This window comes from Fukomys damarensis, unplaced genomic scaffold, assembly GCF_012274545.1.
Source record: "Fukomys damarensis isolate Sample0158 unplaced genomic scaffold, DMR_v1.0_HiC HiC_scaffold_20, whole genome shotgun sequence".
Lineage (NCBI taxonomy): Eukaryota > Metazoa > Chordata > Mammalia > Rodentia > Bathyergidae > Fukomys > Fukomys damarensis.
In genome coordinates, this window is record NW_022900932.1 from 29365784 (window position 1) to 29390609 (window position 24826).

Below are 24826 nucleotides of genomic sequence, written 5' to 3' on the forward strand. Positions count from 1 at the left end.
AGTTGATGGGTATTTTGGCTGTTTCTAAGATTTAACTATTATAAATTGTGTCATTATAAACATGGGCACGTATATATCACTGTGGCATGATGCTTTTAAATTTTTTGGGAAGATTCCTAGCAGGGGAATAGCTGGGTCAAATGGGACCTCTAATCCTAGTTCTTTAAAGAATCTCCACATTGATTTCCATAGTGGTTGTACCAGTCTTCACTCCCACAAGCAGTGGAGAAGTGTTCCTTTTTCCCCCCAACCACTCCAACAATCATTGATTTCTTGGTATCAACCATTCAAGAGAAAGAATTACTTTTTAAATAAATAATTCTAGAACAATTGAGTTAACACATGCAAAGAAATAAAGTGGGACTCCTTATATAAATATGTAAAATTAACTAAGAATGGATCAAATACCTAAATATGAGAGCTAAGTGAAATAGATATGCAAGTTTAAATATCACATGGTTTGTCTTATATGGGAAACCCAAAATATAAATAAAAGAGCAAAATAAAAGATTGATAATAGGAAACAGAGATAGATATTTTATAAAAGGGAAGGAGACCTAGAGATAGAAGGAGGGGGAAGTAAAGAAGGGATGAAGAAAAGAATTAAAATGTGTTATATACCTGCACCAACTCTCTAAAGTTAATGTAATCATTATGTACTGCAAACATATACTAATAAAAATTTAAATTTTAAAAGGCTATTGGTGATAAGTATAAATTTTTGTGACTTTAGATCAGGCAATGGGTTACTAGATATGACACCAAAAGCATAGAATAGACAACCAAACAAAAATAGATAAATTAGACTTAATCAAAGTTAAAAGTGTACTGTGCTTCAAAGGACCTGTGATGAAAGGAAGAATAAAATTATACAATGGGAGAAAATATTTTAATATCACATATTTGAAAAAGACTTGCATCCAGAATATATAAAGACTGCTTACAAGTCAACAATACAAAGATGATTGCTCAGTTAAAATATGAACAAAGGGTCTAAATAGATATTTCTTCACATATGATATGTAAATGGACAATACATGAAAAGAATACCATTATAATTTATTAGAAAAATTCAAATAAAATCACAGTGAGTTGTACTCTAATAGTCACTCCTAGGCTAATCATTAATAGGCTACAACAATAAAGACAGACAATAGAAGTGTTACAAACCTTCACACGTTGCTGGTAGGAAAGTAAATTGGTGCATCCTCTTTGGAAAGCAGTTTGGCAGTTTCTTAAAAAGTTAACCGTAGGTTACTCTATAATCCAGAATTCTATCCAAGAGAAATGAAAACACAGCTATTCAAAAAACTACACTTCTGTGTGAATATTTATAGCTGCCGTATTTATAACACCAGAAGGTAGAAACAACTGAAATGTCCCACGGCTGAAGGGTATATAAACAAAATGTGTAGCCACGTATGTGTTCCCTATATTCCATATGAGAATACATTATTGGTTCATAAAAATAGTAAAGGACTGATGTATACAACACCCTAGATGGTATTATTTAGGGTTCTCTAGAGGAATAGAATCAATAGAAAATCTATGCATAGCTATGAAAGGGATGCATTAGGTAGGCAGAGAGAATTGGACACAGGGGACACCGGGAAGTCCACAGTGACTGTCTGTATGTGGGGGGACTGGAGGGTGGAGTAGCTGCTGAGTCCAGGAAGGGGCAAACTGCAGAACAAGAGAGATCCAAGATGTAGCAGCAGTCTAAGTCTAAGGCCTAGAAGCTCCCTGTAGAATTACCAGTGGCAGAAAGTGTATTGAAGGCTGAAGAAACTAGAGACTGATATCCAGAGGGGATGGCAAAGATGGAGCTCTTCCAAAATGGACACACTTTCTTCCTTTTTCCCTTTTCAATTTCATCTAGGTTACAAGCATATTGGTTGGTGCCATCCACACTCAATGGGTCTTCCCCCTCAGTTTGCAGGCTTGCATGTAATCATCTGAAGACATAGCCAGAACTATGCTTTACTAATCTGCTAGGTGCTTCTTAAGCCATTTGTGTTGAATTATGATTAATGGTCACATAGATGAATCTGGAAAATATTATGCTAGGAAAAAAGCCAATTACAAAGGACCACATCTTGTATTATTTCATTTATATAAAATATCAAAAAAATAGGCAAATCTTTAGTACCACAAAGCAGATTAGTGTCTGCACAGATATGTGTAGGGGCAGAGCTTGAGGAGAAATTAGGGGTAACCAGCAATAATTACTGCGTTTCTTCTGGTGATGAATAAAATTTCTAAAATTGGTTGTGACAATGGTATTTTTGCCCCCATCTCTTTAGCTAACATAATTTCTCAGTATATTTTCTTATGTGGAAGCCACTAGCTATAATTGGTTTGGTTTTCAATTTCCTTACCCACTGGATCCTTGGAGCAAGCCCTCCAGTTTTCAGCAATGGGAAACATACCAGGACGTAACAGCTACCAGCGCCTGCACAAGCTGTGTTAAAGACCTTTTGTTCTCTTGCTCATCTTCCTTCCTTGTGACATAGCCAGAGTATAGTTGCCACACTCTTAACCACAAACAGCCTTTGAAATGAAGAAAAAGGAAAAAAAGCACAGAAATCCAGAATGACTTTTCCCTACTCCCACTATTACCAGTGTCTCTCACTGGGGTTACTGAAACAGCTTCTCATCGGGTACCCTTGCTAGGTTCCAGCAGGTTACTGTGCACAACATCCTGTCTCCCTTTTCAGTATAAGATCCTCTCATTTTGCATATTGAACTACCAAATACTCCCCATTTTAAACAAATGCACAAGGTCTCACCAAGGCCTGAAGGCCTAAAGCGCTCTGTTCTATACCACTGCAACAGTCTGCCCTCTAGTTTTGTCTCCCTTGTTTTCCCCAGTCTTGCTATGCTAGTCAAGGAAGCTCTTGCTTAATGACTTTTGCATTACTTCTCTTCTTCCTGGAACAATTTCTCCGAGACTTCTCTAGGAATCACCTATGTGCCGTCACATTTTCAGTGACATCACAAATACACATGGCCATCATTGCACTTTCTTCTCATTCAGTGCTTCATTTTTCTACTGTACTTATGCAACTCAAATTAACATATACTTTTTATTTCCTTATTGCTTATCTCTTTTCAAATGAATGAAAGTACAGTAAGATCAGGGACTGCTGACAGCTTTATATTCTACTATTTTAACTTACAATTAGAGATCTTTAAAGGCTATAAAAGGTTTCATAAAAAGTTCTGCTCTTTCAGAACTTTTACCTACACAAAAACAATTTCATTCTTTTTGAGCAAAGAGATGCCTGGGACAACTAAATAGTCCAAAATCATTTATTAAAAGAATATTATAGGTCCGGGGATTTAGCTCAGCAGTTTGGTGGCCTGCCTTGCAAGCGCAAGGACCCAAGTTCAATCCCTGGTACCAAAAAAAAAAAAAAAATCAGAACGAAAACCAAATCTAAACCCTGGAAAAAAAAAAAAAAAAAAAAAAAAAAAAAAAAAAAGAATATTATAGACACAGTCTGTAAGAAGTGTGGGTGTGAAAGGAAAAACCAAAATCAACGGCATTTTACAAAACAGATCCATGAAACAGATTCAAACTGATATCTAGGAGATAAAAAGCTCTATTGAAAGTACATAGCAGACTGACCCAATCAGAAGACAGATATAGAAGACAGAATTGCAGTCAGTAACTATGAAAAGAGAGATCTCTTAAAAATAGTAAGGGACCATGAGAAATCAATTCAACAGCTCTTAGATAATGCAAAGATGACTAATGTAAGATTGATAGGAGTCCATGAAAAAGCAGGAGAAAGCACAAATGACATAAACTATTCATAGAATTAATGATAGAAAACTTCCCAAACAAGCAAAAGAACTTGACCTACAGATAAGCAAGTCATATAGAACTCCAACTAATTATGATAAAAAATAATCAACACATAGACATATAATAATCAAGATCCCGGGAATCCAACAGAAGTACAAAATGTTACAAGTAGTTAGATAAAAGTAACAAATTATACGCAAAGGAAAGCCCATCAGAATCACAGCAGACTTTTCAACACAAACCCTCAAGTCAAGGAGAGCCTGGAGTGAGGTATTTCAAGCCCGAAATGAAAACAACCTCCAACCTAGGCTGATACACCCTGCAAAACTAGCTTTCAAAATTGATGGGGAAATAAGATACTTTCATAACAAAGAACACCTGAGAAACTTCATGAATACAAAGAAGAACTCCAAACAATTCTAAATAATATCCTAGAAAAAGACAATGAAGATCACAACTCCATGAGGCCCAACAGAGCAAATCCAGCAGGCAAGAAATTAAAAGGAGAGGGAGAAAAATAAAGAAGATCCAACAACAGGAAAATAACATGACAATGATAAGTCAACACATATCAGTTACAACCATCAATGTCAATGGCCTCAATTCACCAGTCAAAAAAATGGACTGGAAGAATGGATTAAGAAGCAAAATCCAACAATATGCTATATACAAGAAATGTACCTAGTTCAAAAAGAAACTCATAGACAGAAAGGAAAAGGATGGAAAACAGTTCTCCATGTGAGAGGAACCTGGAAAAAGAGCAGGGGTAGCTGTCTTATTTGCAGACAAAGTAAACTTCAAACCAAAACTAATTAAGAGAGACAAAGATCACTAAGTCCTTGTAAAGTGAACAATTCATGAGGAAAAGATGACAATCATAAATATATTTGCACCAAATATTAATGCCCTAAATATACAAAACAAATATTAAGGGACACAAAAAAACCAAACAAGCACTAATACAATTGTAATGGGGGACCTAAATATCCCACTGTCACAAATACACAGGTCTTCTAGACAAAAACGTAAACAATGAAATACTAGAACTGAACCAAGCTTTTGAATAAATGGATTTAATAGATGTCTACACAGTTTTCCACCCCCAAAATGAGAATATGCATTGTTTTCAGCTGCACACTGGTCATTCTCCAAAATAGATCACATACTAGCTCATAGAACATGTTTAAGCAAATGCAAAGGAGTTGAAGTTATCCCGTGTATATTATCAGACCATAGTGCAATTAAACTGGAGATCAATAGCATAAGAAACCACAAGAACTTCACAAAGACATGGAAATTAAATGACACTCTATTGAATAACTAATGGGTCACAGCAGAAATTGAAGAAGAAATTAGACAGTTTTTACAAAGAAATGATAATGTCAGTACAACATACAGGAATCTATGGGTTACAATGAAAGTTTTTCTACATGGTAAATTCATAGCAGAGAATGCCTACATAGGAAAACAGATAGAACTCAAATAAACAACCTAATGCTGAATTTTAAGCTTCCAGAAAAAGAAGAGCAAGAGAAACCTAAAGCTTACACAATGGAGGGAATTATAAAGATCAGAGCAGAAATCAATGCAATGGAAACTAAGAGAACAATACAAAAAAACTCAAGAAATCAAAGAGCTGGCTTCTCGAAAGAATAACTAAATTGATAAACCCTTAGCCAAACTTATCAAAAATAGGAAAGAAAAGGTTCAAATTCATGCAATTAGGAATGAAAATGGTGAATTCAAAATAGATCCAGCAGAAAGGCAGAGGATCATCAATACCTACTTCGAGGTACTGTACTCTAATAAAATGGAGTAAACAGAAGAAATGGAAAGATTTCTAGATGCATATGAATTACCAAAGTTAAATGAAGAAGATATAAAAATTCTAACACTCCAATTATAATCAGTTAAATTGAAAATGTAATTAAAAATTTATCAACAAAGAAAAGTCTCAGGCCTGATGGCTTCACTGCTGAATTCTAAAAAATATTTAGAGAAGAACTATTGCCACTACTCTCAATGAAATCAAAAGGGAAGTAATTCTTCCAAATTCATTCCTGGAAGCAATTGTTACTTTCATTCCAAAACCAGGGAAAGACCCAACTAAAAAAAGAGAACTACCTGTCAATCTCCCTAATGAACATAGATACAAAAATCCTCAATAAGATACTGGCAAACAGAATACAGAGGGTCATCAAGAAGATCACATACCCTGACCAAGTCAGATTTATCCCAGGGATGCAAGGATGGTTCAACACATGTAAATCAACAAATGTAATATACTATGTTAACAGATTCAGCTACAAAAAACATATGATCATCTCTATAGATGCAGAAAAAGCAATTGACAAGTTTCAGTACCCATTCATGATTAAAAACCTTGTAGAAAACTGGAATAGATGGCCTTTATCTCAACTTGATAAAGGCTATCTATGAAAAGCAAAAAGGCAACATCATACTAAATGGGCAAAAACTAAAATACTTCATGTTAAATTCAGGAGCAAGATAAGGATGTTCACTATCACCACTCCTGTTCAATATAGTTTTGGAAACATTAGCCACAGCAATTAGACAAGAGAAAGAAGTAGAAGGAATAAAAATAGGAAAGGAAGAAGTTAAACTGTCATTATCTGCTGATGGTATGATATTTTGGATAGAAGACCCAAAACTCTGCCAAAGGGCTTCTAGACTTAATTGATAGATTCACCACAGTAGCTGGATACAAGGTCAACACTCAAAAATCAATAGCCTTCTTGTACACAGATAAAAGAATCACTGAGAGAGAAATTAGGGAAATAGTCCCTTTCATAGTAGTATCCAAAAAAATGAAATATCTAGCAATCAGTCCAATGAAGAAAACAAAAGACCTCTGCATTGAGAATGACACCACTCTAAAAAAAGAGATCAAAGAGGATATAAGAAAATGGAAAGATATCCCTTGTTCCTAAGTAGGAAGAAACAATATAATGAAAATGACCATACTTCCAAAACTGCTACACAGATTTAATGCAATCCCAATTGAAATCCCAACAGTATATTTCACTGAACTAGAGAAAACAATCCAAAAATTCATTTGGAACCAGAAGAGACCTATAACAGCAAAAGCCATTCTAGGCAACAGAGACATGGCAAGGGGTATCACAATCCCCAACTTGAAACTATACTACAAAGCCACTGTGATAAAAACAGCATGGTACTGGCAAAGAAACAGATCTGGGGATCAGTGGAATAGATTAGAAGATACAGAAACAACTCCAGGCATGCTCAACTACCTCTTCTTTGACAAAGGAGTCAAGTATCTTCACTGGGGGAAAGATAGACTCTTTAATAAATGTTGTTGGAAAAGCTGGTTATCAGCTTGCCAAAGATTAAAAGTAGACCTCTATCTTTAACCATGCACTAAACTAAAATACAAGTGGATTAAAGATCTAAATGTTAAAACAAAAGCACTGAATTTGTTGGAAGATGACTTAGGTAGAGATTTTGAAGACAATGGCATAGAAAAAGACTTTATGAAAAAGACTTTATGGGAACTCGCACAAAGAATCAACAACTGAGATCTCATCTTTTTAAAAAGCTTCTGCACTGCAAGAGAAGGCATCAATAGAACTGAGAGACAACCTCCAACATAGGAAAAAAGTTTTACCTGCTGTTCCTCAGACAAATGTCTACTATCCAGAATATATAAAGAACTCAAAAAATCACACCCCCAAATTTAAAAGTCCAATTCAAAAGTGGACATCTGAAATGAGCAGACATTTCTCAAACAAAGGAGTAAAAGCAGAAAATAAACATTTGAAAAAATGTTTAACATCACTGGTCATTCGAGAGATACAGACAAAAGCAACACTGAGATTCCACCTTACTCCAGATAGAATGGCTGCTATCAAGAAATCAACTAACAAGAAATCAAATAACAAGTGCTGGTGAGATTGTGGGGAGAAATGAACCCTTCTTAATTGGTGGTAAGAGTGTAGACTGGTGCAACCACTGTGGAAATCAATATGGAGATACTTTAAACAACTAGAATTATAAGTCCCATTTGACCCAGCTTTTCCCCTGCTGGGTATCTTCCTAAAAGAATTAGAAGCATCATACCACATTGATATATGCACACCCATGTTTATAGCAGCACAGCTTGCAGTAGATAAAACTTGGAAATAGTCTAGTTACTCACAACTGGAGACTGGATAAAGAAGATGTGTGTGTGTGTGTGTGTGTGTGTGTGTGTGTGTATGTGTGTGTGTTTTAACAGAGTACTACTCAGCCATAAAGAATGAGAAACTGGAGACATTTATAGCTAAGTGGATGCACATTGAGGACATACTCTTAAGTGAAATTAATAGGACATACATCTGGAAAGACAGAATAGTTTCTCTGGTGTGATAAACTAAAAGTGTAAATATGAATCAAAATGTATAAATGATATTGTGTAATAGGAAAAAATGTCAAAGTGCAGGGGAAGTAGGAGGGGTAGGGAAAAAGTAAAAGGGATGAGGAAAAAATAAGAGAAAAGGAAAAAATGGAAACAAAGTCTTTGTGAGTAGGGAGGTGTGGAGGTGGTAAAGACAAGCCAGGGGAATGGGGTAAAATAAGACCCAAATACATCATGTAAAGGTACAAGATCCCAATGATGATTTTATTGTATACCTAAAATGTACCAATAAAGAAAATAAGGGAATAAATCTGTATTCAAATATTGGACAGACTGGATGATATAAATGTTAGGATTTTGGCCCTCGACCTTGTGCTTTTCTGTCTTATAAATAGTGATAAAAAGAGCAGAAAGAAAAATGATGATGGACATTTGTAATTACACCAAGATAATGCTTAATTTCTAAGCTAGGCATAGTAAGAGATTTAGCAACTGTAAGTAGTGATAAAGTAGAATAATTATAACAGTATAGTGTAATAAATTTCTGAAATATTGTCTCTTTCCCTCAAAATATCCTGCTGTATTACATTTACCCTTTGTGTCATAACTTGGCATGATACACTATGCGAAGAGATGAAATGAGATCACTGCTATAGGCATCGTGACTTCAGTACGTTTTTTTCTTAATAAGTCTAGAACTTTTACCTTTTTATTTAAATAAAGCCACCGATAGCTTCTCTTTTGATGTATCTAAATTGCCAACGTCACTAGCTCTATGCTTCGGACTACGGTTAAGTAAAAGAAGGATGACTTGAACACAAGTACTAAGGTACCACGAAAGTTGATCTGATCATTGAGATGGCTGCTAAGTGGCTGTTGGGTGAGTATAAAGAGCATGGAAATGTGGGGCAGGGGATGATTCATTTCCTGGGTGGGAGAGAGCAGGATGGTGTGAGACTTCATCATGTCACACAGAATAGCATGCAATTTGAAGTTTGCTAATTATCTACTTCTACAATTTTCTTTTTAATGTCTTTGGACCATGGCTAACTGAAGCCACAGAAGGCAAAACTTCAGACAAGAGGGTCAGACTTCTGGGTTTTTCTTAGTTGTGCTTGCCTCTGGAGAACTATGGCTGAGTCTTGACTTATGAAATATATGACACTCCTGTGCTGGTGTATAAGATGTATTGGGACAACCTGCTTCAGATTTTCAGCATTGTTTTTACAAATGCATATACAGATTATTTGCACCCAGTTTATATTTTCTTAATTTTTATCACTGGGTTCAGTCAAAGTCCTCATTTTCTTTATGTGACTAAAAGTGTATAAAAGATTCTTCTTTGTACAAGTGGTTCTTCTGAAATCATGCACATTATATCTGTTTTGGTGGTCTCGACCTGAAGACAGATAACATCCTGTGAAGATGAAAAAAAATATTAAAAGTCTGTCCCTGAAAATCTCATTCCTCTCTAATATTTTCTTCTTCTTTTCCTTGCTTCTGTCTTAAACATTTATATTTATTAAAAACTTCTATCAGTATAACCTGAGGAATCTATGTGCCCTCTAATTTGTCTGGTTCCATATAACCATTGCAGCATGTTTTTCTGAACAAAATGAACCAGGAGCGCAGGGACAAGGGGAAAAAATGAGAACCAAGACCTGTCATGTAAAGGTACAAGATCCCAATGATGAATGTAACTGTACTGTATACCTAGAATGTACCAATAAACTCAATAAGAATGTAACTGTACTGTATACCTAGAATGTACCAATAAACTCAATAAAAAGAAAAAAATTAATAAAAAAACGAGCCAGGAAAGATTCAGTGTTAAAAAATAAGGAAAGATGTAACTTGCAACTGCAAAAACCAAAACGAATCTCAAACAGCAAACAAACAAAAAAGAAAAGCAGGAATCACATGACTAATACCCTCCAGCCCCTAATTTATAGATAAAGGCACATTTAATGAGAAAGACGTCATTTAAATCTAAAATGTTCCATAAAGTCTCATTTGTTCGGGGGCAGGGCTTTTGGATGGTGATTGTGTCATGTAAGTGCTAGATCTTCAGTGGATTAATACATCAGTGAGTTTACAGTGGAAAGTGCTGTTGGGAAACAGGGCGTGGCTGGAAGTGGTGTGTCACTGGAGACGTTTCCCAGGCCTCGCTTTTCTTCTGCTTTCTGGCCACCGTAGTTTAAGCAGCTTTCCTCCACCATGCCCTCCTACCATACTCCTTCTGCCTTGGAGCCAGCCAATGATGGATTGAGCCCACTGAAACCATGAGCCAAAACAAACCTGTTTATAATTTGGAGATGTCCAGTGTTTTATCCCGGAGTTGGGAAAAGCAACGATATAGGGTATCATGATCAATAGCTCAATTAACATTGGCAATACAACTGTGAATCTTTTAGAATAAATAATTTTGCAAGCATTATTTTAACACAAAACTCAAAATCAGAAAGGAAGATGACATATAATCTCTGGAGGAGCCCTGCTGTGTCTTCACACAGCCGCGGTACGGTGATCATGGGCTCGGACTCTGGAGGCAGAAAGGCAAGCTTCATCGCCAGCTCTTCTATTCTTAGTTGTGCAATGTCAGTCAAGTTAACTGTACTTTCTCATCTTGTTACTATAAAGCCAAAATGAGGATGATATTACACACTTTACGGGTTATTGTTAGGAGATACTATATGCAGCAGTGCTTGAAATGTTTTAAAGCCAAATGAAAGTTAGATACTATTGTTAAAAATGATTATAACAAACTCATTCACAGGCTATCATCTTTTTATTCATGATAACATAATCTTTTGGACTATATTTACCACTGGGATTGAGAAAACTGAACCTTCATCTTTTTCAGTTTTTATATTTTATTAGTATATGTTTTTATTATATACAGATTACATTCACTGTGTGGAGTTAGTACATATACATAACAGATCTCAATTTTTTATCCTCTTTTCTTTCCCCCTTCTGCCTGCATCTCTTGATCCTCTTCCCATTTAAAAAAGACCTTCTTAGTTACTATTATCTGTTTTATTTTGCTTTTTATTTATATTTTGATTTCCCATATAAGAGTGACCATACAATAGTTAAGCTTGTGTGCCTGATTTATTTCACTTAACAGTATGATCTCAGGGTGCATCTATTTTCTCACAAATTCCCATTTTCTTTATCTATTCATCTGTTTATGGGCATGTAGGCTGTTTTCAAGATTTAATTATTATGAATTTTGCTGCTATAAACATGAGTATGTATATAGTACTGTAATAGGATATTTTCAACGTTTCTGGGAAGATACTTAGAAGGGATAAAATGAAATTTCTAATTTTAGTTTTTGAGAAACCTCCATGCTGATTTGGACAGTGGTTGTCTAGTTTACATTCCTACCAACAATATAGAAGCATTCTTTTTCCCATATAGCCTTGACAGCATTTGTTATTATTTGATTTCTGGACAATATCCATTCTTTTGGGAGTAAGACAAAAATCTCAGTGTTATTTTAATTTGTATTTCTTTAATGATCAGAGATGTTAAACATTTTTTTTCATATTTTTATTTGCCATTTGTACTTTTGAGAAGTGTCTATTGATTTCAATTGCCGAGTTTTGATTGGGTCTTTTTGGGAGGTCTAATTTTTTTGAGTTCTTTATATAATCTACATATTAGTCCTCTATTTAAGGAATATCAAAGTAAAAATTTTCCCCTTCTCTTCACTTTGTTGTTTCATTTGCTGTGAAGAAGCTTTTTAATTGGATATAATTCCACTTATTGATTCTTGGTACTATTTCTTATACCACTGGGTTCTGTTCAGAAAGTCCTTACCTGCAACTATATTTTAGAAAGTTTTACTTCTAAGTGAAATAAATAATGCACACATATGCAAATACCAAATAGTATCTCTGGTGTGAAAAACTAAAATAGTACTCAAGATCCTAATGGGACACTCAGCAAATAGGAAGAAAAGGACCAAAGGTGTAGGGACAGTGAGAAGGATAGGGAAGGGGGAATAAGGGAAAAGGAAAAAAATATGAGAAAATGTAAAAATGTAATTAAAGTGTTTGAAGGGGGAGGGGAGGGGAGGGTGAAGGGAGGATGGGGACAAGGGGAAAAAATGAAAACCAAGACCTGGCAATGTAGAGGTACAAGATCCCAGTAATGAATGTAACTGTACTGTCTACCTAGAATGTACCAATAAATTCAATTTAAAAAAAAAGAAAGTTTTGCCTATTTAATCTTCTAGCAGATTGTTTCTGTTTTAACATTTACATCTTGGATCCATTTTGATTTTAGGTTAGTGTGAGGTGAGATATACGATCTTGACTAAATCTTCATGTGGATAACCAATTTTTACAGCACTGTTTATTAGATAAACTCTTTATAGTCTATCTTTTCTCCAGTGTATGCCCTCTTAGTCAAAGATTAAATTGGCAAATATGACGAGGATATTTCTGCTTCTTCTATTCGATTTCATTGATCCACATGTCTGTTTTTGGGCTAGTACTGTGCTGTTTTTACCACTGTAGTATTGTAATGTAACTTCAAGTCCACTGTGGTGCTTCCTGCTTTGGTCTTGTTACCCAGGATTAGTTTTGCTATTCTGGGTCTCTTCTGGTCCCATATAAATTTTAGCATTGTTTTCTCTATATGTGTGGGCACTGCTGTAAGCATTTTAATTGGGATTGCATTAATTTTGTGCATAAAAGTTTTGGAAGTATTCTATTTTTGCAATATTGGTTCTGCCAATCTGGGAAAAGGGGATATCTTTCCATTTTGTAATGTTTTCCTTGACCTTCTTTTTCATAATGCTATAGTTTTCTTTATGGAAGTTTTTCACTGCTTATGTTAATTCCTAAGTACTTAATTTTTCTTCAAGATATTATGAATGATGCTGTTTTCCTAATTTCTTTCTTGGTGAGTTCACTACTGGTGTACAGAAACACTATTGTTTTTGTGTGTGTGTGTGTTCATGTTCTACGCATCTATGTGTGTGTGTGTTCATGTTCTACACATCTATGTTGCTGAATTAGTTTATTAGTTCTAGAGGTTTTTGGTGGAATTTTTTGGGTTTTCTAAATAGAGGATCATATTGTCTATGAATAAGGATAGCTTAATTTCTTTTCCATTACACATCCCTTTTATTTATTTTTCTTCCTTGATTTCTCTGGCTAATATTTTGAGGACTATGTTGAACAGAAGTGCAAACCTTCATCTTTTTTTAACATTCTATAATCATAATTTAAGAGTCCCATCTCATAAAAGTTGTTTCCCAGACAACTGCTAGTCTTTGCCTTCATGATTAAAACAAACAAGCAAACAAATAAAAAAAAAAACAATATTAGGGATGGGGATTTGGCTCAGTGGTTCTGCTGCCTGCCTTGCAAGCACAAGTACCCTAGTTCAATCCCCAGTACCAAAAAAAAAAAATCATATTTAAATGAACTAATAACAATGTTTTAAATGAAGATGTCTGTGAAATACAGTCTCTCTTTGTGGACCCACACCGCTTTTTTTTCCTGAGTGGATGTTTTAATTCTGCCTAATGTAACTTTTCTGTCTTTCACAGATGCATCCTGAAATTCTCTTCTGTGATGAGTGTCACAGACCTACTAAACTGGTTGAAATGTGGTCTATTTGGAAAAAGACCTTGGGACCCCATGTGGTGGCATCATTTGTGAGCCGCCAGGAGGTAAACTGAGGCACTGACTTTGGCAAATTCAGCCAGATGTTTTTCTTTGCTTAAACTCTCTGCTCTCTGATTGCATGACTATTTCTCTGTATATCTTTACAACTTTGGTTTTACTTTTCAGAGGTTGAAATCTTCTAAAGTCCCTAACTAATGAATGCATACAAATAAAAGCAGGGCAGGTGTGAGGCACTGTTCCTCTAACCAGAAATGGAAAGAAGTGTTGGGAAGTTTCCTTGAGGACAGGAAGTTGCCTCTTTAGGAACCACCCTTAGTTCAACACATTCCTCTCTTGGTTCAGAAGCTAAAATGTGCTCAGCAAGGAGGACATGAATAAAGGTCTACCTGCCTAGTGTCCAGAGCATACCTCTCACACATTGAGTGTGAGAAGCAATCTTGAGACTCCGTGAAGAAACACCTAGGGGATCTATACACTTAGGTTATAGACATGTTAGATCGAAAGCTATCCTCTAATCTGCTCTTTTTAATCCACTTGCTTTCTCCTTCCCTCACCCTTTTCACTCCCAAAGCAGAAGGGCATAAGTTTGGTCTGCCTAATGACACAACTCTGTTTTTTATTTAAGCAGAAATATAAGTGACAGCCAATACTCTTCTCAGTACTTGATAGAATTCTAGACTCAAAACCTAGAAGTCTACTGGTCTTTTTCTCTTCTCTTTCCTAAAACCTGTTCCCATTCATCCTTGCTGACTTTGTGACTCCCTTTTCTTTAGCTCTTTCTGTTTAAGGATGTCTGTGGAGCAGAGTAACTTAATTCCTTTGCCATTTTCCACTTTATGCTACTTAGTTAACACAAACAGAGGAAAAGAATATTTAACAATGTGACCTTTACTTTATAGTTCAACTCAGAGCAAAATACCAAGGTCACAATTTAATAATACCTAAATATTTTATAATCTTATTTGCAACTGTTTTATTAGATAAAAGTGCCCTGCTATGAAAATGAATATTACTTTGAAACACTTCATTAAGGTAGAGATTAAAAAATAAATATTATCTTTTACTTTTCATTAGCATTTTGAAGTTCCATCTACAAATCACCATTAAATGAATTCATTATCTTTTGAGAAACACATATGCAAAATAAAATGTCATCATTCCATTTTGCTACATATAATTTTGTTGGCTCATTTCTCTTTGGAGATCCATTAAACAAAGTCTTTAGGGAAATTTTTAAATTTGAGATGAAGTTTGTATTTCCAGTTACAAAAATTAATTCCTTGCTAGCTATGCTTCAGGAGAACTAAAATCAGTTTAAGATCAGTATAGGAAAAAGTCTCTGATTTTTATCAACTTGATTTTCACACCTGAAACAAAGAAAGAACTCTGGGGACCTTGTGTTGGGTCATATTTAAAAATCTGGCACTAGATAGATTTATACAAATTGAAGTTACTATGAGTTGATATTGACCTATTATTTTCTCCTTTAACCTTTGCAAGCATGTTAATGAAACAAGGAAACTTTATTTTACAGTGACATAAATTATTATTTGCTCAGACTAATTGATAATTTGTATAGCTTCAACAGATAATCATCTTCAACAGAGTGAGCAGTTTCTGAGAAAACACTTTACTCACCTGCTCAGCACACTTTCTAGTGGTACTGAAAGTGTATATATGTGCTGAATGTGTGCTGAAGGAAGCATGTCATAGGGGAAGAAAATATAAGAGGTAAAGAAGCACCCAACGCTGTTGAGAAAAGTAGGCAGGAAATATCAAGACCTCATATTACAAAACTCAAATGAATGGTAAAGAATACAAATGAAGCCATATTTTATAAGCATTTGGAATTGAATAATTCATAATTATTAATAAGGCTGATGTTTTGTCTTCTATATTAAAAAGTATCCAAATTTTGTAACGCTATTTGGATGAATTGTTAATGGTGTTTCCACTGTAAGAAAATGTTACCATTTAGCTGGCAAATAGAAATATCCAACGTTTTTTGTCAAAATTACTTACTACTATTTTTCAATACATGATTTTCCTGACTACTGAGCTGTTATTTTACCTCTTTATTATTGTAATTTATAGTGTTTTTTCTGACCAAATTCATCTAAATGGTCATTACTTGGTAGGGCAACGATAATACTACATTAACATTCAAGATATTGTCTGGAAATCAAGAACTTTAGTATGAAAAATAGAGGAATTGAATGAAACATACAAAAGATAGTAAAGGTATCTCTACCCCTCAAGAATTTCTGGTAAATTTAGAGATAAGGCAGAAAAATAAAAACAAGATTAAAGCAAATTTATAGTAATTATATATTTATATGGTAACAAATTTACCTACTCTGAGAGGACACTTCTGTGAAAATAAAGCAGCTTTTTAACCCTATGAGGGCCTCAAATATGGTCTCCGCACATATCATCGTACTGTAAGCTTTCATAGAAAAGATGATATTCCTAGAAAGGGCAAATCTGTAGATACAGAAATGGATTAGTGCTTGCCTGGAGCGGGGGTTGACAGCAGGAATAACTAAGTAAGCATGAGAGATTTTATTACAGGGATGAAATGTTCTAAAACTGGATTTGAATGTGTTCTGGTTGGAACTAAAATGTTTCCAGTCTCATGTGTTCAGAGGTGGTTGGGCTTTGGAGGGTGATTGGCTCCTGGGTTGCTACACTTCCCAGTGGACTGATGAGATTATACCTGACTGTTAGGAGGCGGGGCTCAGATGAAAGACTTGACAGTGAGGATGCTCCTTTGGAGGGTCTCTTTCTCTCTCTCTCTCTGTCTCTCTCTCTTTCTCCTCTCATTTCCTGGTTGTCATGGGTTGAGCAGCTTTCCTCTGCTGTGTCCTCCCACCATGCCACTTCTACCTTGATACCAAAAATGATGGACTGAATCCTCCGAAGCTGTAAACCAAATACTCCTCTCCTCAGGTTGCAGGTGTCAGGTATTTCGATTTTGTTTTTCATTTTGATGTGGCTTGACTGTTGTACACACCCATGTATCCATGAGCTCCAACAAGGAGTATTTACAAATCTGGCTTTTCCACTTAAAATGTTTTTGAGATTCATTTATATTGCAGCAAGCATCAGTAGTTTATTTTATTTATTGGACACTAGTGTTCCACAATAAATATACACCACATTTTTCTTATTCATTCAACAGTTAAGGGGCATTTGGACTGTTACCAATTTTTGACTACTGAGAATTATGCTGCTATGAACATTCATATGCCAATCTTTACGTAGGTTTGTTTTGATTTGTGCTCAGTAGATTCCTAGGAGTGGTGTGTTGGGCTGTGTGGTCTGTGCTTTTCTATTTGTTTGTTTGTTTGCTTGTTTATTTTGTGGTATTGGGGATTTAAACCCAAACCTTTGCCCTGAGAAATATTGCCAGCCCTTCTTTATTTTGCTTTTTTGAGACAGATTCTCACCGAGTCATTAAGTTTCCTGGGCCAGAGGGATTTTGTCTTAGTGATAGGGAAGTGGCAAATATAGAGTGATGAATTAGTAATCTGGTAACTCATTAAAAATTATGAAGCTGAACACCTACAGGGGCAAATTTTACGGAATGTAAAGAGGAGTATTTATAGGAAGGGAAGTGACTATGGCATTTGTTTACCAGTACAGCTCTGGGATGAGGTAGGCTTCAGTTGAGTCCTGAAGAATGACTAGGACTTAGGCTGTGTATTAATTTTCTCTTGCTGCTGTAACAAATCGCCCCAAACTTACAGACTTAAAGATAGTTTCATTTATTATCTTCTAGTTCTGAAAGCAAAAACGCTAAAATGAGTCCCATGCGGTGAAAATCAAGATGTTAATGGGGCTGCAGCATCCAGGAGGAAGCGTTTTCCTTGCTTTTTCGAGTTCCTAGAGACTTCCAGCCTTTTAACTGCATCATTCCAATTTTCCAGTGTCAAATCTTCACTGTCTTCTCTACTGATTCCCCCACTTCCCTCGTATAAAGATCCTATGATTACATTTATGGCCTCCCAAGTAATCCTGGATAATCTCCCCAAATCAAGATCCTTATCTTAATCACATCTCCAAAATGCCATGTAGAGTAACACAGTCACAGGTTCTGGGAATAAAACATGGAGATCTTCGGAAGTCATTATTCACACTACAGTAGATGGTTCAAGAATCTGAGAAGGCAAAAACTGATGCATTAATGCTTTGCTCTCCCCACCGTTGCTATTACACCTCATCCGTGGGTGGTACCTGCTTTCCAAATTGAAGAGAAGACATGAGGAAAGGCACAAAGATGGAGATGAGTTATTTATGTCCCAGTGACTCTGGCTGTGCTTTTTGGTGTGTGCTAAAGTATTACAGCATTAAAAACGGCAAAAAGTGGAGAGAAAAGGTATCGTAAGGCACATTACTAAGGGCTGTAAGTATCCGGTTATATTCCTGGACTTAAGCTAGTCAGAAACTATTCAAGACTTGTTATAGGAGGAATTGATCGTAGGGAGACATTGTGTGAGATGAATTTGGTCAAACTGGGAAGGACAAATTGGAAATGGATGACTATTTGGAAGCTTCTTCAGCAGTCCAGCTATGAAACAACCAGTCTGGAGCTTTTGTTAATATGTTCACTTTAAAAAAGGGCCAAAGTTTGAAACAGTGTGAAGGAAGAATTGCCAGCTCCTTAATAGCTAAGCCTTGATAAGGGTGTATACATACAAGATTGATTGCATTTGTGTACAAGGAGTAGAACTTCCAATGTAATTAATAGTTGTTTATTTTCTCCAGGAACACAGAGAATGAAGGTAAATGATTATGGGGTCACAAAGAAACTCTCCCTAGGACTATATAGCAAAAATCAGATGGGAGTATCAGCCTTCCAGGAGCTAGAATTTTTGAAACAAAGAAATGGGAGACATGAACACAAAATGAAGTGTTTCCTTTCCAGGAGGGAGCTGACAGAATACTTTTTTAAATAAAATTTTTGTTTTCTCAACAATAAGTCATACTTTGGCTAGGTTTCTCCCTGCTTATTGAAAGATGTTGAGAGCAACAAAAGTGTTAAGCCTCATCATCCATAAGCCTAGCAGCCTCAGAGCACTACAAATTCTTTGCTATCTATTGATTGTATCTGCAACTAGAGTTGGAAGATGTGAGGAATAAGGCATATAATTTGTAAAAGCTGTTTAATGGTGTTTTTGGCAATTATCTTATCTCTTTTATCACTACTATCTTAAGAAAGAAAGAACAGAGATTGTTAGATCATCTTCGGTGGTCACAAATGGACAGGAAGCAAAGTAAAATGCTTTTATACAAACAGCCTTCCTTTATGGTTATATACAGCTGTCTGAAATCTTTGACAGTACTTATGACAATAAGAATGACATTGCAGATATGGTGAACTAATAACGAACAAGAAGTGGTTGGAAATTGACATTTGTCAAAGTATAGGGAGTATAAGTTCTAAAACTAGTCAGATCACTTAGTTTATAAAATCTAACTAAGTGGTCTTCAAGATTTTCTAGGATAATATAGTTATGCTAAACGTGTGTTCAATTTTTGTTTTTTATTAGAACATGTTTGCAATACATAATGATTAAATTCCTTGTGGAGAGTGCCTGCCTGTACACAGCAGACTTTAATCCTTTGAATCCCCATCTCTAATTCCACATTTTATTATAATTTTTAAACGGAAGCTTCCACAGCAGAAACTTGATACTCTGTGTATGGCATTTGCTTCTCCTTAATCCCTTCCATCATGGTGGATTTTCACAATTTCATGAAGGAAGAGGATATGAAATTGTCAGCGATGATTATGTCTTAAAGAAAGTTTTTTAATATGTTGGTTATAGTAGAAAATCAAATGCATCCATAATCACGTCTGAGCTCTGCTTTTCCTAATTTGCCAGTGTTGTTCTCAGCACCCCACGTCATCACTCCTTTCAGGAAGGGGCATCTTTCCGCGATCGTCCTTTGGACCACATTGTCCAGAAGTAATTGTCTTGCATGCTTGCTTAAGGGTCTCTTACTTTTCCAACCTCTATGTGTGCGCAGTGGAGAGGCTCTAGGCTCAGACGCCCCTTCTTGGGCCGTGTGAACACAAGGTGTATCCTGCAAATAGTGTCTCTCTGGACATGTGTGTGAGAGAACAGAAGATTGAGACCAGGAGGTAGTAGGGTTACTCCAGTTTCATTTCCACGTTTGCCTCAAGTGTCAGCAGATGCTGGCCCTGAAGATATTCTTAAGCTGTGGGACCACTCTTAATGAAGTCTTTCGGTACATTTTTGATTTACACAACGATCACATTCATCTTAGGGACTTTGTAACCGTGCAGGATACAGCTTGAGTCTTCTTTTTCCCCCCATCTTTCTTGTTCCTTCTGTAGCAACTTGTGGGAGCAGGAAGGACATGGTGATCAGTAGGTCTTCAGTACTATCACCGAATGCCTTCACATTTAACTGTCCTCCCAGCGGATTGGCAGGAGCAGTTTGGAGAGCTGGGTAGCAATAGCACGAAAGGATAAGTGTGTCCACCCTCCAGCCAGCAATTTCACTTGGATCACTGGCTCGAGATTCCTTGGATATCACCAAATGATTTGCACAAGAAAGTTCACGGTACCTTTTGAGTAATGAAAATAATCTAAATTTTCATTGATAGGAGAATAGATAATTTGTGTAATATTCACTGAATAAAAAAGTATTTTTTTTTGGTACCAAGGATCAAACTTGGAACCTTGCACTTCCAGGCAGTGGAACCCCTGAGCTAAATCCCCGGCCCTCATTGAATGAAATATTATTCAGCAACAAAAAGTGAATGATCTAGAGGTCCCCACACCTCTCATGTGTTGAAATATCACGAAAACGATGCATTATATTTCAATAGTTGCACAGATATGAATGGCATTGAATTCAAACACAAGACACCAAGGTCTTGGTAGAAATATTAGGAAACAGCATTGGGGAGAAATATAGAAGGACTTTAATTATAATATTTTCTTTTAGTCCAAGTATGACATACACGTGTTCATTAACTTATTGTGTATTATTTTTCATATGCCTGAAACATTTTATTTCTGAAAATCTTCTAAAACCCCTAAGGCCTAAGAGATGCCATTCATACTGCATATAGACCATTTAACATGACCATTTTTTAGAACTAAGCACAAGAAATAATTTCCTTCTCCTCAATAACTGTATGGTATTACTTCATTAAGAAGATAAATCAGTCACTAAGATTGCTTCCCTTTTGCTTTGCTTGCCTGGAATCTCAGAAGCAAATTTGAAGTCTTAGCAATCAAACAGAATCCTATTTATTTGATCTCTTATCTCTGAATTTGATTTTCTATCAAAAAATTCTCTTGCATTGGCTTATTTTTGTGTTGTTATAAATGGCTCCATATTGTTTGAAGACTAAAAGGAGTTACAAATGAAAATATAAAAATGATTTTCTATGTTATGATTTTCTCCTTGTTTATGTAAACCCAGGATTCACATAAGGCTGGACTGAGTTAGCTTCATTTATTCACCTTTGTAAACCCCAGTATGTAGCACAGTGTCCAGTGCATGAAAGGCATTTAATCATTTGTTGCAAATTCATGCTTAAACAGATTGCAAGTTTTGCATATTTCAAATGTGTCCAATTTGTCTTATTATAAATATAGCTTTAATAAACATCTTGGATGAAGTTTTGGATTGTTTTTTAAAGTTATTTTTCCAGGAATAAAATTACTAGGATCAAAGATGTGAACACCTAATAGCTGCTGAAAGGATTTTCCAAATTGCTCTCCAAAAAAGCTTTTAACGGTTTCTACAGTTATAAGTAATGAACAAAGATATCATTTCACCATACATTGCATTCAGAAGGAGTTTGTTTTGTTCTACTTGGAAATATATATATTTTTATGTGGAGTTAATAATTTTCAAAATGTGGTTTGCCTACCATTTGTTTCACCTCCTCTTTTAAGTCACTGTTCCATTTTTATGGGCTCCTCCCGGGCTCTTATGAATTAGTTCACTTGGCCTTTGCAGCCTCATCATAGATTAGCATTATTTAATATAATCCAACAGAGAAAAATAACCCATAGAAGCTCTTGAGGCTTCTTAATTCCTATCAACTGCCTTCATAACTTATGAATAGTGACTAAGCTTCTTTGGGCTTTGAACTCCTCACCTGGAAACTGGAGATAAGAATATGTGTGTTGGATGCCTGTTGTAAGGGTTAAAGATCCTGTAAAATATTTATTACCCCGTGGTACATAGGAGGTGCCTAGTAAGTGAAATAATATTATTTTACTTATTACCTATAAAATTAGGTTCATAGTATAGATAAATCTTGAATTCTATTTCCAGGGTTTTGTGCATAGAGAAAAACGTATATACTATGGATTTTGGGGTAGGTGTTATGGTTTGGGTGTTTGCTTGAGTGTCCCTCAGGGGCCCATGTTTAAAGGCTTGGTCTGCAGGATGGCGCTTTTGGAAAGGATGGAAGCTTTGTGAGGTGGGGGCCTTGTGGATGGACCCTAGGTGCCCTTGGGAGGTGCCCCAAAGGAGATTGTGGGTCACCCCACTTCCAGTTTAGATGCCATCCCCTGCTTCTCCTGAAACATGCTCTCACACCAGTGTCACTGGTGCCCTGAGGGGATGCAGCCAGCAGTTGAACCTCAAAAAACCTGTGCTATGTCATTTGGATATCAGGAATCCACACGTGTGAGTAAATTAGTGTTTTCTCTTTATAAATTGCCTTGGGTATATCATCGTAGGAATGCAAAACTAACTAATGCAGTAACCTATCTTGAACTACCTTAAGCATGAAGTGGAATGTATCTATAGGTAGGTAAAATAATCAGAGAAAAAATAGAGTAGGGATTCATATGGGCTCCAAAGCACAGAATTGCTCAACCCTGATGTTGCCAGCTTATTTTCTCACTAATCTATGGATCTTCTTATATCTAAGCACCACTCTCTGTCTCTACAGGTGAATTTTCCTTGCACAGCCTCCAAAAGACTCAAGATTTATACTTTACAACTTCAGTTTCTGAGGAAAGCTTTTCTAGATTGTCCCTCAGATTCTGTATATAGGGAAGGGGCCTTTTAACCCACCTTGGCTCATGTGCCCTTATTCCAAGTTCTGACCAACTCTGACTGAGGTGGGGATGCAGTTGGGGATGCAGCTATATCATATGACAAAATGATAGCTTCATAGGGAGTATCAGGTAAGAGTGGAGTGGTATTTCCAGGAGAAAGGAGGGATGAATAAAACACTCAGTTCTTACCATATGTTTAAATGTTTCAAGATTTCCTTGTTAGGAAAAAATTGGTTTGGTTTGGGGAAATATGCAAAATGCTTAGCAAATTGGAGTCAAACGTGGTTAGAATGAAATATAAAGTAATATGTATGGTACACTTAAGTTGTAGGATGAGCTAGTGTTATATGAACAGGATGCCTGCTGTGTGTGTGTGTGTGTGTGTCTGTGTCTGTGTGTGTGTTTCTGTATGTCTGAAACTTTTGAGGGTTATCTTCTCCAAGGTGCTTTATGAATAACTGTTGAATAAGAAAACAAAAATGTGCAATAAGTGGCAAACGCAACATCTGGCCCATAATAAGTCATTGATAAATAAAGTTGGCAGAACTTTTCATCAATGGCTGAGCAATTATAAGATCTCAGTACTGATTTTTCCAGCTACTATTTATGTATTTTATTTTTTCATGATTAGTTGTAATCTTCAATTAGAGCCTTAATCCCCTGCCAATACATCCAAACATTTATTATTATTTTTATGACTATTGCCACTTCTTAAAACTTCTGAGCTGCAAAGAGGCTTAAGGTGAAGTAAAATCACAAATCTGTATATAAAGTTATGGCAGGTGCTGAATAGAATATTTAACTAAATTGAGTTTATGGTTTATCTAGATGATTATGTAATTGAAGAACACCTACAGCTAAGATGTTTTTAGTATCATGAGGTGAACAAGAAAAGATTATGGAACTTTTTTAAAAATTTCCCTTAAAAAGCAAAAATGTAATTAAAAACAAAAATTAATTTGCTATAATAAAGAAGGTAAAATGAGATAGAGTACTATTCTTCCAACTTATCAGAGCAATGCAGTAATAATGATCACATATGTGGAAAGGTCCTTAAGGAAATTCTTTTGGAACATATATCTCTTTCCCTTAGCCTGTTCTGATATTTTTCTTAATGGCCTTGAGACTTCCTCACAAATGCTTGGTGGGTGTCAAATGGAGTTTGCAGACGGGGGAGAAAAAATCCTCCATTGATTTGGTTACTGTGAGTATAGCCATGTCAGCCCTTTTAGAGAGATCAGATGCCTTATTTAGAGGAAGGAAAGGATTGGGTGGCATAGAGAAATAGAAGGGACTTGCTACTAGATAACCTTGGTTTGAGTCCCACCTTTGTCTCTTTGTCTTTATCTGATCTTAAACCATTCACTTACATCTCTGTCTCCATTTACACATCTACAGAATAAAGATGATAATAACAATAATAATAATAAAAAAATCAAAAGAAATGCCTTGGATTCTGGCTCCTGGGCTCAGCGTGCCTGTAAAACTGGATGACAACTGGGGAGTAAATGGATGTTTGACCTGAACTATTTTAAAATTTATTGTATTAGTATATATTTGCAGTGCATAAGGATTACATTAATTTGGGCAGTTGGTACATATACATAACACATCTAAATTCATATTCATCCCTTTCCTCTCTCCTTCCTTCCCATTGCTCCAACTCTTTGTCCCCTTCCTTTTGCAAAAGACCTATCTCCCTGTTCCCCATTACCTTTTTTTCTCATTGAGTTTATTGGTACTTTTAAAGTATACAGTACAGTTACATTCATCCTTGGGATCTTGCACCTTTACATGGCAGATCTTGGTTTTCATTTTTCCCCATACTCCTGTCCTCCCTTTACCCCCTCCATGCTTCCCTATTTACATTATTTTTTGCTTGCTCTATAATTAATTTATATTTTAGATTTCTTCTATAAAAGAAATCA